Consider the following 14091-nt stretch of genomic DNA (forward strand, 5'->3'; position numbering starts at 1 on the left):
CACACATAAGACTCATTTCAGACTTCTGAGCTCCCAACTGTAAGGTAATAACTATGTGTTGTTTTCAGCTTCTAAATCTGTGGTTCTTTCTTTTTTCTTTGTTTCTTTCTTTCTGTTTTTCTTTAGATTTATTTTATTTTATTTTATTTTTTTAAAGATTTTATTTATTTATTTGAGAGAGAGCATGAGAGGGAAGAGGGTCAGAGGAAGAAGCAGACTCCCCGCTGAGCAGGGAGCCCGATGCGGGATTCGATCCAGGGACTCCAGGATCATGACCTGAGCCGAAGGCAGTCGCTTAACCAACTGAGCCACCCAGGCGCCCTAGATTTATTTTAGAGAGAGAGAGCATGAGTGGGAGGGGAGAAGGAGAGGGAGAGAGAATCTCAAGCAGACTCCACGCTGGGTGTGGAGCCTGATGCGGGGCTCGATCCCACCACCTTAAGAGCACGACCTGGGCGGAAATCAAGAGTCAGTCGCTTAACTGACTGAGCCACCCAGGTGCTCCGGTTTGTGGTTATTTCTTAAGGCAGCAGTAGGAAAAGGATACAAGGTCTCTGCTTCAGATGCCATCTTTACAGGGACGCTTTCCTCCAACAACTGCCTACAGTAGGACTCCTTACTGCTCCCTTGTCCCAACTCTCCTTCCCGTTCCTACCTCCTCGTCTCTACTCCGGTTTCTTGTGTGATTCTTTCATAGGACAACTCACCACTGGTAATCACCTTTGGCTGATTCTTTGCCATCTCCACTAGAATTTGTAGAACATGTGCTCTCTGAGGGCAGGGATAATATCTCATCCACCCTTTGTATATTCAGGAACTAGTAGAGCACTTGCAACTTTGTAATTATGTGCTTGATCAATATTTGTAAGTGATTCGGGTCTGTGCTGCCCAACATAGTAGCCACGAGTCACAGGTGTTTATTGATCGCTGGCAATGTGGCTATAGTCCAAAGTGAGAGGGACTAAAAGCGGAAAATGCCAAATTTCTAAGTATTCAAATGAAAAAAGAATGCAAAATATCTTTATGTTTAAAATGAATGTCTTGGGCGCCTGGGTGGCTCAGATGGTTAAGCGTCTGCCTTCGGCTCAGGTTATGATCCCAGGGTCCTGGGATCGAGTCCCACATCGGGCTCCCGGCTCGGCGGAGAGCCTGCTTCTCCCTCTGACCCTCTCCCCTCTCATGCTGTTTCTTTCTCGCTCACTGTCTAAAAAATAAATAAAATCTTTAAAAAAAATAAAATAAAATAAAATGAATGTCTTAAATACATACTTAAGCATAATAAACATTTCTTTTTTTTTAAAGTATTTTTTTTTTTAAAGATTTTATTTATTTATTTGACAGAGAGAGACATAGCGAGAGCAGGAACACAAGCGGGGGAGTGGAAGAGGGAGAAGTAGGCTTCCCACTGAGCAGGGAGCCCGATGTGGGGCTCGATCCCAGGATCCCGGGATCATGACCTGAGCTGAAGGCAGACGCTTAAGGACTGAGCCACCCAGGTGCCCGCATAATAAACATTTCTAATTAAATGTTGAAACGAAGATATTTTGGATGTACTGGGTAAAATAAATATATTATTTAATTTAATTTTAAATTATTAAAATAAGGTTCTTCTATTGGTTTTTGTCTTTCATTAATATGTCTCCTAGAATGTTTACAATTGTATACGTGGCTTACATTATATTTCTATTGGACAGCACTTACTTGGATGGTGGTTTTCTTAAAAGAAAAACCCATACCTTCCTCTTCTTTGTATGATGCAAAATACTTTGCCCATAGTAGCTCCTCAATAATGTTTGCTGCGTGAATACTTGTTAAATGTTACTTGATAAAAAATATATATCGTTGGGGTGCCTGGATGGTGGAGTTGGTTAAGCATCCAACTCTTGGTTTCAGCTCAGGTCCTGATCTCAGGGTTGTGAGACTGAGTCCCGTGTGGGGCTCTGTATTCAGCAGGGAGTCTGCTTGAGTTTCTGTCTCCTTCTGCCCCTCCTCCACCTCTTAAATAAATATATAAATCTTAAAAAAATACGGAGATCAGCTTGAGGTTTGTGTTTATTGCCAGGACAAATTCACCCATCAACCTTGTCTCTCGCTGCTCTTCATTTCCTGGGTTCAGGCTGCCTTTTGAGATTGTGGGTGCATGTATGCGTTTTGCGTGTTTATGTGTGTGTGTGCATAATTTTTCTAGACCATTTTCTCCCTAACCTAAATCTATTTAAAGATAGGCTGGTCCATCCTTCTGATTTTGGTAACAGGCAATTTACGTTCACCATAGTTTTTAATCCCGTTTCAATCCTGTAAAGTAGAGATGGGTTATTACCATTTGAAAGATAAGCAAACTGAGTCTCAAAGAGGTTACAAAGTCCAGCCATAGTCTCCTCAGCCTGGAAGTGGCAGTCGGGATTAGGAGACTGCAGCTCTGTGCTATTCCTATCACACTTTTCTGCCTCTCCAGCAGGTTTAGAGGCTGTTTCGACTGGATACTGCAATTTCTTTTGAGTACCTTCTATGTCCCAGGGACCAGGCTAGACCTACAAGAATATACAAAGATGAATCAAGACATGTGCTGGCTCCCAGGCCAGAAACTTTTCCCTTCCATGACATTCAAAGCAGCATGTAAGAAGGATAGTAACTATTAAATTACTTTCCGGGGGCAATTCATTGTGACTAGCCCAGAGTTAAACATTTCTTATTTAACATTAGCAGATGGTGAATGAGGCAACAATGTCTGCGCTGGAAACAAAACAAAAGTAATAAAAAGAATTGGCACTTGAACAGAAAAGATGAACCACCATTCCTGCAGGTCTTTTGTCTCAATCATTCAGTAGAACGAAAAAAAAATCACCTCATAAATCAGTCAAAGCTGGTCTCATTCTGCCATGCACAGAACATGGAATTACTTGCTTCGACTGATAAATGGATGTTTTTGCCAGAGCACTGTCACTGAGGCTTATATAACTTACAGTGCAATTATTACTTATGTCCTAGGAAGGACTTATTTATTTTAGCTTATATCATCTTTCCATTCTTGAAACATGTTTTTTATGTATTTGCTTTTGAAAACTGGAGTAGATGCCAGTATAAAATGAAGCTTTTCTATTACTGTAACTGAAATATAATTTTGCAAGGGAGTGATATGAAACAATGTGTTGAAGATTTGCATTTTATCACCAGAGACCAGAGCCAACGGAAAATAGCAACTACGTTTTTGTAAAATTAAGGCTAATCTGAAATTATGGTTGGATCCCCAGAAGTTCTAAAACCAGAGCGTGTGGAGTGGATAAGCCTTAAATTTGTTAGTACCCAACAGATTGATTCATTACATTTTAATTGTTAGGATCCAAAGAGGATAGGCACAATTTGTCTACATGGGAAAACACACAAGTACATACAATATATGCATGCATGTATGTATATACACACACAGACACAATACATATATACATGCACATCTGCATGCACATGAAAACTTGTCCCCCCAAACAAATTCTATTTTAATCTTCTTAAAGTAGGCAAAAAGCTGAGTCTGATGTTTGCTCTGCGTAATACTTTTGGGGAAGAGAGCTGAACTGAAGCAAATATGTACCCTGGTAATTGGACACATCTCCAAGTCATTTTCTAACATTCTCAAGAGTTTTGGTGGAAGTTGAAAATTAATCTCTAAACCATTATTTCCATTCATTTTTATATTTTTTTAACATGTGTTGTAAATCTTTTTCTCCTTCTTTCTAGATTATGACATGTCTACTTTGAAGAATGGAATTCGATCTGTAACCCTTCACAGGGTGATCATTCTACTTTTGATATGCCACCTGAGATTGCCCCCTGTCCATCTGATTCTCAAAGTCAATGCTAAATGGCCCAAATGAGAGCCAGGTATCAGCACCCATTTGGCTTGTAGCCAAGTTGGCAGATTTGTAGCAATTTGAAACTAGAAGAATTTTTTGATGCTTTGCACATAATATGTCCTATATGTTCCTGCAGAAATTACATGTTTCTTTTCAAAATAATAACTAAATTAAATCCAGGATTTATTCCTTGCTCCCTTATTTTTAATTATGTTGTGGTTTAGAAAGTCATATTTATCATTCTTTTCCCTATTTCCCCACAATTATAAATAAGTACTACCTTTCCACCAATTGCCCCAGCCATGCCCCACCTAGCCACCAGCCAAAACAGGATTGCTTGTCTTAGTTGTTCATTTACCTTTTTTTTTTTTTACTTCCTTTTTAAGAAGGTTTCTACTTGATAATTTTGATGGATTTTAGGTAGTGATTCAAAGAAAAGAAAGGGGAAGTGTCTGTCGCTTTTTATTTGTAACCCAAGCTAACTTACGTCACATACACTTTGCAGGTGCTTAGGAACAGACATTACCTTGTGTCCTTTGGCCTCATTTCCTCTTATTTTCTTGCCATCTTCTTTTTTATGCTAAATGGAATGTTACAGAAACAACAATTGAAAAAGAGAGGGTCAGACCCAAACGAAGACAATTGTATGACTTTCTTTTTATTATACGCTCTATGTAATGTTTGAATTTCTTGTGCTGTCAATTTTTAAAAATCCAGCTGTAAAAAAAAATATATCTTTTCTCTCATTTTCCAAACTTTCTTACTTCATGGCTGCTCTAAAGAGCCTTTTCCTCAAACCTACACTTGACCTTCCTCCCTAGCCTCTTCCGTGAGACCTTCCCCCCTCCTCCCCTTCTCCCTTTTCTCAGACCAGTCTGATTCTGTGTCTTGCTCTCATTATTTGACCTGCTATGCACCATAAATGCCTAGAATAGGTTGGTAAAAAATAAATTCCTATGTGGGATGGGGAATGGAGAGACAAAACTGACTGGCAAAGATAAAATGTGTTTGTGTGTGGGGAACACCCACACATTAATTTTGTCCCCATTATACCTAAATTGAGACACTGAATTTTCCTTTGTCCTACAGACAAGGAAAATTTCCCCATTTTCTCTACACTTCCTCTACAACATTTGAGCAGAAACGGTGTATATACTTATATATACTACGTAGCTGTCCACTTCTTCACATTCTTATGGGTCATGTAATAAGGCAAATCCACAACAGGAAGTGGACACACTAAGATTTTTAGAAAGCAAAGATCTTCTTGATGTTCTATGTAGCATTTCTAGTATATGATAGTATTCTATAAATATTATATGAGATATGGTGAACCTTTTGATAACCCTATTCAGGTATACATGAAATATTTTCTTTTAAACATAGGATTAAAAATCTTCTAGGGGTGTCTGGATGGTTCAGTCAGCTAAGTGCCTGACTCTTGATTTCAGCTCAGGTCATGAGATTGAGCCCCTCACCCAGCTCGGAGATTCTCTTGGGAGAATCTTGGGATTCTCTCTCTTTCTCTCTCTCTTCTCTCTCTTTCTGCCCTCCCCCACCCCCTGCTTGCATTCTCTCTCTAGAAAATAAAAATAAAAATCCCAAAGTGAGGCTAATGTCTCCCTTATCGGATTCTTATAAAATTATTTTTTGTTTATTTTTTAAAAAGATTTTATTTATTTATTTATTTATTTATTTATTTATTTATTTATTTATTTAACAGAGAGGGAGAGAAAGAGAGATGGAGCACAAACAGGGAAAGGCAGAGGGAAAGGGAGAAACAGGCTCCTCATTGAGCAGGGAGCCCAACATGGGGCTCGATCCCACGACCCTGAGATTATGACTTCAACTCTCATTTGGGTACCGTATTTAGTTCCGTATCTTTGTTTAACTTTTACTTAAAGTGATATTTAACTTGTGATTTTATGAAGACTAAAACAGAATAAAGTAAGCCATATAAAGTTTTGAAAATGACTTGTACTCAAATATACACATATGCATGAACTTCAAATGCTGTTATGGATCAATTATGATGGAGTTTTGGCACTTACTCCCAGTTCCTTCTCATCAGACTGGACTGGTTGAGCTCTTAGCCAAGAATGACAATGGCTATATTGCATATCTGTTCCTGCCATGAATCCCCTTCACTCTGTGTCTGAATTTGCAGCATCTTTTGCCCCACTGTAGTGACTCTGCATGGATCCTTCTCAATCTCTGATGGACTGGCTGTTATCTATTTTTGGTCATGTACCGATAGCTGAGAGTTTTCATTCTCTGGTGTGCAAAGCAAGGGTCTTGAACTTGTCAAGATCTATCAACTGTATTTATTTTGTGCTAATGCTCTTGGCCCTACCCATTATTGAATAATTTCTTCTAACACATACAGGGTCTATCAACCTCCTCATTAAAATGAATGCTTGCAAACTGCCTTCTGTTACTAAGTGATAGGGTGTTTTATGAGATTATCTTATTTCATTGCTTTTTGCTCAGACAACTTTTCTTCTATGTTTGCTTCCATCTTCAGACTCTTTGAAGTCCCCCTTGGCTATAGCAGCTAGAGTCAAATCCAGCTTGTCTCCTTGGGTTTTTTATTGAAATTTACTTACACTTGGATGACATTTATATAGAGGCTCTCTTTGACAAGTGTCACATTGCTGAAATAGTTGTCTCCACACACCCCAGGGGACAGGATAGTGTCCATTAATTATTAATTCAGTTACCTCTAATCATGAACATGATGCTTAGTGAAGGAGCATAGGGATTGGACATAGGTAAACTGGGTTTAAATTTTTACTCTGCCACTTGCTAGGGGTGTGACCTTGGCCACTCAACATAATATCTCTGAACCGCAGTCTCCTTATTTATAAAATGGAGATAATCTTACCTCACCAGGTTAATGTGAGTATTAAATAAGATGGTAGTTGTAAAGTGCTTGACCCAGACAAAGCCTTCAATAAATAGTTGTAATTATGAAGAGTGCCAACATCTGGCATTCAGTCAACAACTTAGCACAGAGACTTCCCCGTTGGAAGTTATTTCACTACCCTTATACTGATGGGCTTTCTGGATTCATCCTTGAGCTATCTCACTCCTCAAAGGATTGCCTTTAATAGTATAAATGGTGCAGCCATACTACATATATTTTTTTAAAAAAGTAAAACCCCACCAAATCTAACAACTCATTTTCTTCTGTGGCTTGAAATGAATTTTTGCATTTAGTGAGGAAGACACTTCTAAAATACTGCCTTGTTGAATAATTGAAAAAGTCCAATATTGAATACTGAATATTGGAAATATTAGTTCAAGTATCTTATCTATGTTCCAGGAAGACCAGCATTTTACCACATGGACTATAGGCCGTGGGCATCAGCTTCCCTAACATCACGAGAGCTGGATGTGTCAAGAGAGCCTTAATTTTCATTGTCTCATGCCACCTAAAAAGGACTTCTAAACAATTCAGTTGTGCTTGAGATCTCCATCATGGAGAGAGTTTTCATTCATGGAGCTGTTAAAAAGCTTAACAGAAACGGGTGAATATTTCTATTTTCTCACACTTTCCCCTTATAAAGATGGAAGAAACATGTCTGGGACAAAACCTGCCTTTAAAGGATAAAATATTATATCAGATATGTGAAAATGTTAGTACGTCATTTAGGAATGAAAGTTATATTACAGTTCCCGCCAAGCATTATTCAAGCAATGGTTTATTCTGTCAAGCAGGTGTAACATGTACCCCTTTCCATCACAACATGTAAAGACCTTGGCGAGAACAGAGAGTTTATAGTTCCAGGAGCTTCAACTTTTAGAACTAATTTTGCTGACATAAAGTTGCTGGTATAAATGTTGGCACTTCCTTAACTAAAGTTGTGATAACAAGTGTTGCTATAATGAAAACATATGAGATTGATGCTCTTTTCCAGGTTTTTATCTGGCAGTGTCTTGCGAGATTGAAATTCCTTTTGCTTTGCCTCAGATGTGGTTACTCCCCCTGCCCCCCAGTCTAAATGAGGTAATACAGAATCTACCTACTTGGTGGGTTCTTTAGAATATACACATGGTCTCAGGAGTACCATAGTATGTATTCATGTTGAGAAGAACTGTACAAATATAAGGTAGTCTTAAAAAAAAAAAAGGCTAACAAATTCAATGGGAAAAAAAGGGCATAGATTTCTTCTTGTAAAATAAGCATGATTTAATGTGAAGAATAAATTGTGAAAAAAATTTAATCCATTTCTCTAAATATGGTGTATATTATAGCCAGCATGATTCAGAGTTTTAATGTCAAAGTATAAAGTTATTCTAGAAATGTATCTTGACGGACAAGTCTTTTTTTTTTTTTTTTGCAGTAACACAGAGGATATAGATGATAAAATGACAGTGTACAGCTGATGTCATAGCTTAATTAAATAATTGCACTTTGGATATTACACTGTTGCTTATTTGCAGTAATTCATGCATTACTGCAGCTAATTCAGGTATTAGATGTTAGCTTCTAAACTAAGCAGTAAAATTTGCCTACCTGAAAGGTTTGTTTAACCAGAGTTTTCATTAAATAATGGAGAGATCATACATAATGAAGGCATTTTCTCCTGTACTAAGAAATGGTACAATCCTTCGGTTTCTTCCAAGAATGTATCATGAGATTACACAAATTTTCATTACTGTATTCAAGAACAATATTGTTGAGTAAATATTTGCACTAATATGTTGCCATTTTAGGATTTCCTGAGGTGTTCAGAGTCTCAAAAGGTAAATAATTAAAGGATCTGCTTTCTTGGGTAGCATAAAGCAGTGCTTGATGTAGGTTTGATGATTTCACTTATCTCTTTGATAATCCATAACTGTCTTCTGCAATTATTTTTCTCATCCAGCCAGGCAAAGATAAAAGATGGAACACACTCCTTTTGCCTACTCCCAAGGAAATTCCATTATCCTTGAAAGGCCATGTGACTGCACAGAGCCCAATGTGTGTCGAAAGAAGCAATCCACAAGGACAAGTTTAGTGTAAGCCGAAAATGAAGATGTTACCAGACAGCAAACTGCAGTCCTCACTTCTTATGAATATTTGAATGAGTAACTAAAAACAGCTCAGTAAACTCTAAGCAACTATGACAGCTGAAACTGTTGGAAACCAGGAGTCCACCAGGACCATGATGAAAAGATTGCCAGTTACCTTGTGCCTCATCCTGCTGTGGGTCTACAGAGGGGGTGGTATCAGATCTATTTTACTCAGATAGAAGTTATGAAAAATCTGATTTATCTCTGCACATTCGGAAGCGAAGCAGCCCCCAAATCTCTTGTGTTATTTTGAATTCATTCAAAAGCAATGATTTCTAACAATCTTTTCAAGGCAAGAGAATGTCGTGTTTTTGCAGACCCTGAAATATTGATGTTGTTGTTGTTTTTACTCATAGAAAATTGGCCCTAGTCAATCTTCCATGAGTATCTTTCAGCTTGTTCCATGTGGGAAGAAAGACAATGAGAACAGAGTCCCGAAAGCCAAAGTTCTCTGAATAATTCTTTCCAAAAGCTCCAATAAAAAGAGTTACCAGGTACACAGCCTGACTTATTTATTCCCACATTGGTTGTTGCTTTCCTTTTTAAAAAATCAGATAAATAGCTCTTTTTGTTGAAGTAGAAAACTCAGAACAGATTTTGTCATATGGAAGAGTTCTAGAAAATATTTGTAGAAGAAAGATTTCAAAAAACAACGAAAAATGTATTTAGTTTTACTTCACCTCCTTGGATATATAGACAAAAGATGACTACCTCAGTTATCATCTGCAGTGTAATGAGAAAGTAGTACACAACTTTCAAAGCGGTGCCTTTAACTGGAGGGAGAGAGCCAGTTATTTAGTTCCTCTAAGTGTGTATAGTCAATTCTACTTAAATCCACTTAGTTTTGTGCATTTTGATGAACAGTGTAAATAAAATAGAGCCCTCTCATAGTCCATGAATTCTGCATAAAGAAAGAAACTATTCAGGATGAATATCTAACGTACAAAGAGCTGCAATTCAAATCTAGTGGCTAACTGGAGATAAAATCAAATTGAGGGGAATCTTGAGCTTCAGATGCCATTCATTCAGTGGTTATTTATAAAATATTTGTGTGACGTGAATTTTGGGCGAGAAAGCCCCTTTAGAAAGTTCCAGAAGATATTGGTCACTGCCTTCATTGCCAAAGAGTTTGAGAATATTTTCAATGACAGTGGGGTTCACAATGCCTGTCCAAGAGGCCACTGCTGGGACCCCTCTCCTCGTTGCTGGAAATAAGAGCCATATTTCCATCTCAATTGAAAATACAATTCCAGCTCCTTGGTGTATCTGGACAACGGTAGACAGTCCATGGCTCTTTGCTGTGTCCTTTCTCTTTAGCCCTGTGTGGATTTAAGATTGGTATTAGATATTGCCAGATTTTCAATTTTGCAGGAAAAATGTTAAGAGGCATGCAAAATGTCATTCTGGTTTGTACTCAACCAGTGGAGAGAAGGAAGGAAGTAGACCGAATTTGCTCACACCCACATGAGAAGCCCAACCCCTAAGATGAACAGAAACACCGTCACTCTGGAGCAACGTCACTCTGGAGATAGAGATCCATTTTTAATATTCAGAGTTAGTCAGGTTTAATGCCAGTTGCAAAAGCTCACTAAACCCAGCAGGGTCATGGGAAGAATGTTGAATCAGAGGTCAGAAGTACAGCTAGCTATATGGCCTTCAGAAAGTCACTTACAGGCGCTGGGCTCTTCTCTCAGCCGTGTGGGGTGGTGAGACCAGAATGGAACAGAATGAGCATAGCTTTTAGAGTCAGAAGACCTGTGATTGCATTCCCCATCCATCACTTACTAGTTGTGGCAGCTTCCTGAACAATCTAGGTCTCCATTTAGGAGACACGAATGGCTCCCCTCTGGTAGGGTTGCTTGAGGAAAACGAAAGATATGAGACAGGGAGAGCTCTGTTAGTTTTTTCTCTCTTCTCACGCTCAAGTTTTTCTCCAATTTTAAATTCTGCAAAGTATTAATGGAATAAAATAAATACACTGTTTTCTGCAGTGTATTTGAACAGAAGCGGGGTTAGGTTTGTAACTGCTGGTGTCTTGGTATATCCTACCCACATCACATGTGAAAGATTTAAAATTTAGTGGTTGGGATGCCCGGGAAATGTCAAGAGAAGAGTAGACGGTGAAGAAGGACAAGGTCAGTTGAAATCACTAAATATGATAATTTTGATACTTTCCAACCCTTTCATCTTATGGCCTGTGATACAAAACTGTTATATATCAAATGTAATATTTTACTTCAAAGGTCATAACTGGGTCAGTTTAAAATGGAAGTATCTCCAAAGACTTACACAGTAAATATGTATTTGGGCAATAAAAATGCATAGACAAATACTCATTTTTTCTTGCATTATAGTGATTTTCAAAATTAATGGAAAAAAAGAAGCAACCTTATAATCAAGTGATCTTAAAAGTGGCCTCAGAAGACAAGAGATTAGTCCAGCAGGAGTGCAATCAGAACTAGCAGTAGTGGATTCTTCAAAGTTTTACTTGAATGCATGGGGAAAATCTCCACCTGAAAAAAAAAAAAAGCCTGTTTTAAGTCCTGTTAAAGTAATTCTCAAGTATAAGACCCAGTAATCCTACTTTTATATATTTGGCCTGAAGAAATACCATTATAATACAATGAGTGGAGTTTACACTGTTAAGGCAACATTTTCTTTAAGAGTAACTAATTGGAAATGCCCTACTTTTCCCTCCATGGGGGAATAAATAATAGTTTGAACATACCATGGAATATGATATTGTTATTAAAAAAGAATGAAGCAGATCTATGCATTCAGCTATGAGAAGATGCCTACGACTTATTGTTAGGTGAAAAAGGCAAATTACTAGGCAATATGCTTAGTATGTACCCATTTTGAAACAAGAAATACATATATGTATTATACAAATGTGTGTATGTGTGTGTATTAGGCTAACATAGAAAAATACTTGATAACGTGTGTAGCTGTTTACAGTGTCTACCCCTGGGTTAGAATTATTTTTAATGCAATTCCGTTGTGGTGTAACATGCCACCACAAATGTAATATTTTTCAGTTAACAACTAAATTTAAATATGAGTCTAAGTATTAAAAGGATTTGAAAAACCAACATATTCCTTCTGACCTTTTTTTCTCCCTAGCAACTTAATAACATTTTTTTTTAAAGATTTTTATTTATTTAAGAGAGAGAGAGTGAGAGAGAGCATGAGAGGAGAGAGGGTCAGAGGGAGAAGCAGACTCCCCGCTGAGCCGGGAGCCTGATGTGGGACTTGATCCTGGGACTCCGGGATCATGACCTGAGCCGAAGGCAGTCGCTTAACCAGCTTAGCCACCCAGGCGCCCCAGCAATATGCTTTAAAAACCCAAGGTCCATACGTGAAATGAATAATTGTTGGTGTTGGTTCTGTGTTTTTCTGCCCCAAATCTAATCTTGACTCTTTCATTAGCTTTCTGTGAATCTCAGAAAAGCTGGCTCATCCTAAGCTTCCTCATCAAGAAAACACAAAGATTTGAAATCAATGAAGGGGTTGAGCAGTTCTGAGATATGGTGTTTCTGTTGAAATAAATCTTGTGGTCCTTTGTGGTGTCATACTTCTGTTTCAGAAGCTTCATCTTTTATTGCAAATTTTATTGGAGAAATGGCCAACAAAGATTTCATAATACAATCTATTTAGTTCTGATTTTTTGTTCTGAGTAAACTGAAGTCAATCTGGGGATCAGGAAGATCTTCAGACCTTCATGGTCTTCACATAAGAATAGTTGAGGGCTGAGACCTTCCATTTAGAAAATGGCAGCCAAGTGCATCCCATGTGTGAAGTGACAGGTATTGAGGGTACACTGCTCTCCCTGGAAACCTTCTGAGATGCTTGCATTTCAGGCTTGCAGCCTTTTCCCTCCCCCACAGAGGGCTGTGGCAGGCAGATTTTCGTGGAACATTGTGTCATGAACCTTTGTTGATTTTACTATTCATCTGGTCCATGGCATGTATTTGCAGCGAGCTGGCCTTTGGAGAGAATGCGTTCTGAATAAAGGCCATCACAATTTGTTTGACACCATTAAAGTTATTTTGTTTTTTTCTGACCACAGTGAGATCATGAATTATTCTCCTTCTCTGAAGACCCAAGTAAACATGACTCTAAGGATCATCCGCTATATATAGGGGAATGAAAGGCCCAGAAGACATTGCGCCTGCCCTTGGAAGTTTAAATTTGTACTGAGGGAGACAGAAGGAAAACAAATAAATCCACAAAAGTAGAACACAATATGCTATTAAAAAAAAAAAAGCACCAAAGATAAGTGTTCTGAACAAAGAGATAAGGAACTACGCTTCAAGGAAGTCCTGAAGTGGCCTCTGGAGAGCTTGATGGCACTTTACCTGGAAACATATAAGGGAGAAAAGTCAGAGATTTTTATTATATCACTATTATAAAGGGATTTCTATGACAATTTTTTTTGTAAAGATATCTTGGGCCACAGTGGATGGATTTGTACTTAGCAAGCTAAAATAAGGTTATCACTTTTATATTTCCAGTGGATTTGTATTAGATAGGAGCTCAGATAGACAGAAATTAAAGAGATGCCTTCCATGGCAGGTGTCCACAAGTGGGGTTGGCACAAGACCATCTATTGGAATAAAGAACGAAAATACTCCATCTTTATAAGTTCCTTTTTAATTTTATCCTTTAAAAATGCTCTACCTTTGTATTTGTTTCATAATACTCGTGGCATATCAGTAAGTATTACAAGAAGGTAATTTATAAATAAATATTCATGGTTGGGGCTGCTTAGTTAGACATTTTACTTCTTGAAATACCTATTTGTTAAATTCTACTTTAACTCAGTCATTTTGCACATTTTGATGAATAGTTTAAATGATGTTTATAGGAATACATTAGCCTCAAAAATCTAGAAATCAATGCTTTTGAGAAAAAGAACTCCTAATTTAGTTTGTATTGTAAATTTTAGTTTTCTTTTATAAGGAAACTTACAAAAAGCAAATCTAGTGTTTCTTCTGAATTTCTTACATACCAGTGAAAATTCTCAGTTTGACAAAGTTGGTAGGAAGATCAGTGATTAATAGATAGCTTCCACTCCTCTCAGATACTTCTGGCTTTTGAGCTAAGCCATTAGGGATTTTCATGTGGGTAAAGAGTTCCCAAGGTAAGAGGTTTGTCTTTTATTCTTACGGTGTGACGGCAGTGC

This window comes from Mirounga leonina, unplaced genomic scaffold (assembly GCF_011800145.1).
Source record: "Mirounga leonina isolate KUSES-001 unplaced genomic scaffold, KU_Mleo_1.0 Mir_151, whole genome shotgun sequence".
Taxonomy (NCBI): Eukaryota; Metazoa; Chordata; class Mammalia; order Carnivora; family Phocidae; genus Mirounga; species Mirounga leonina.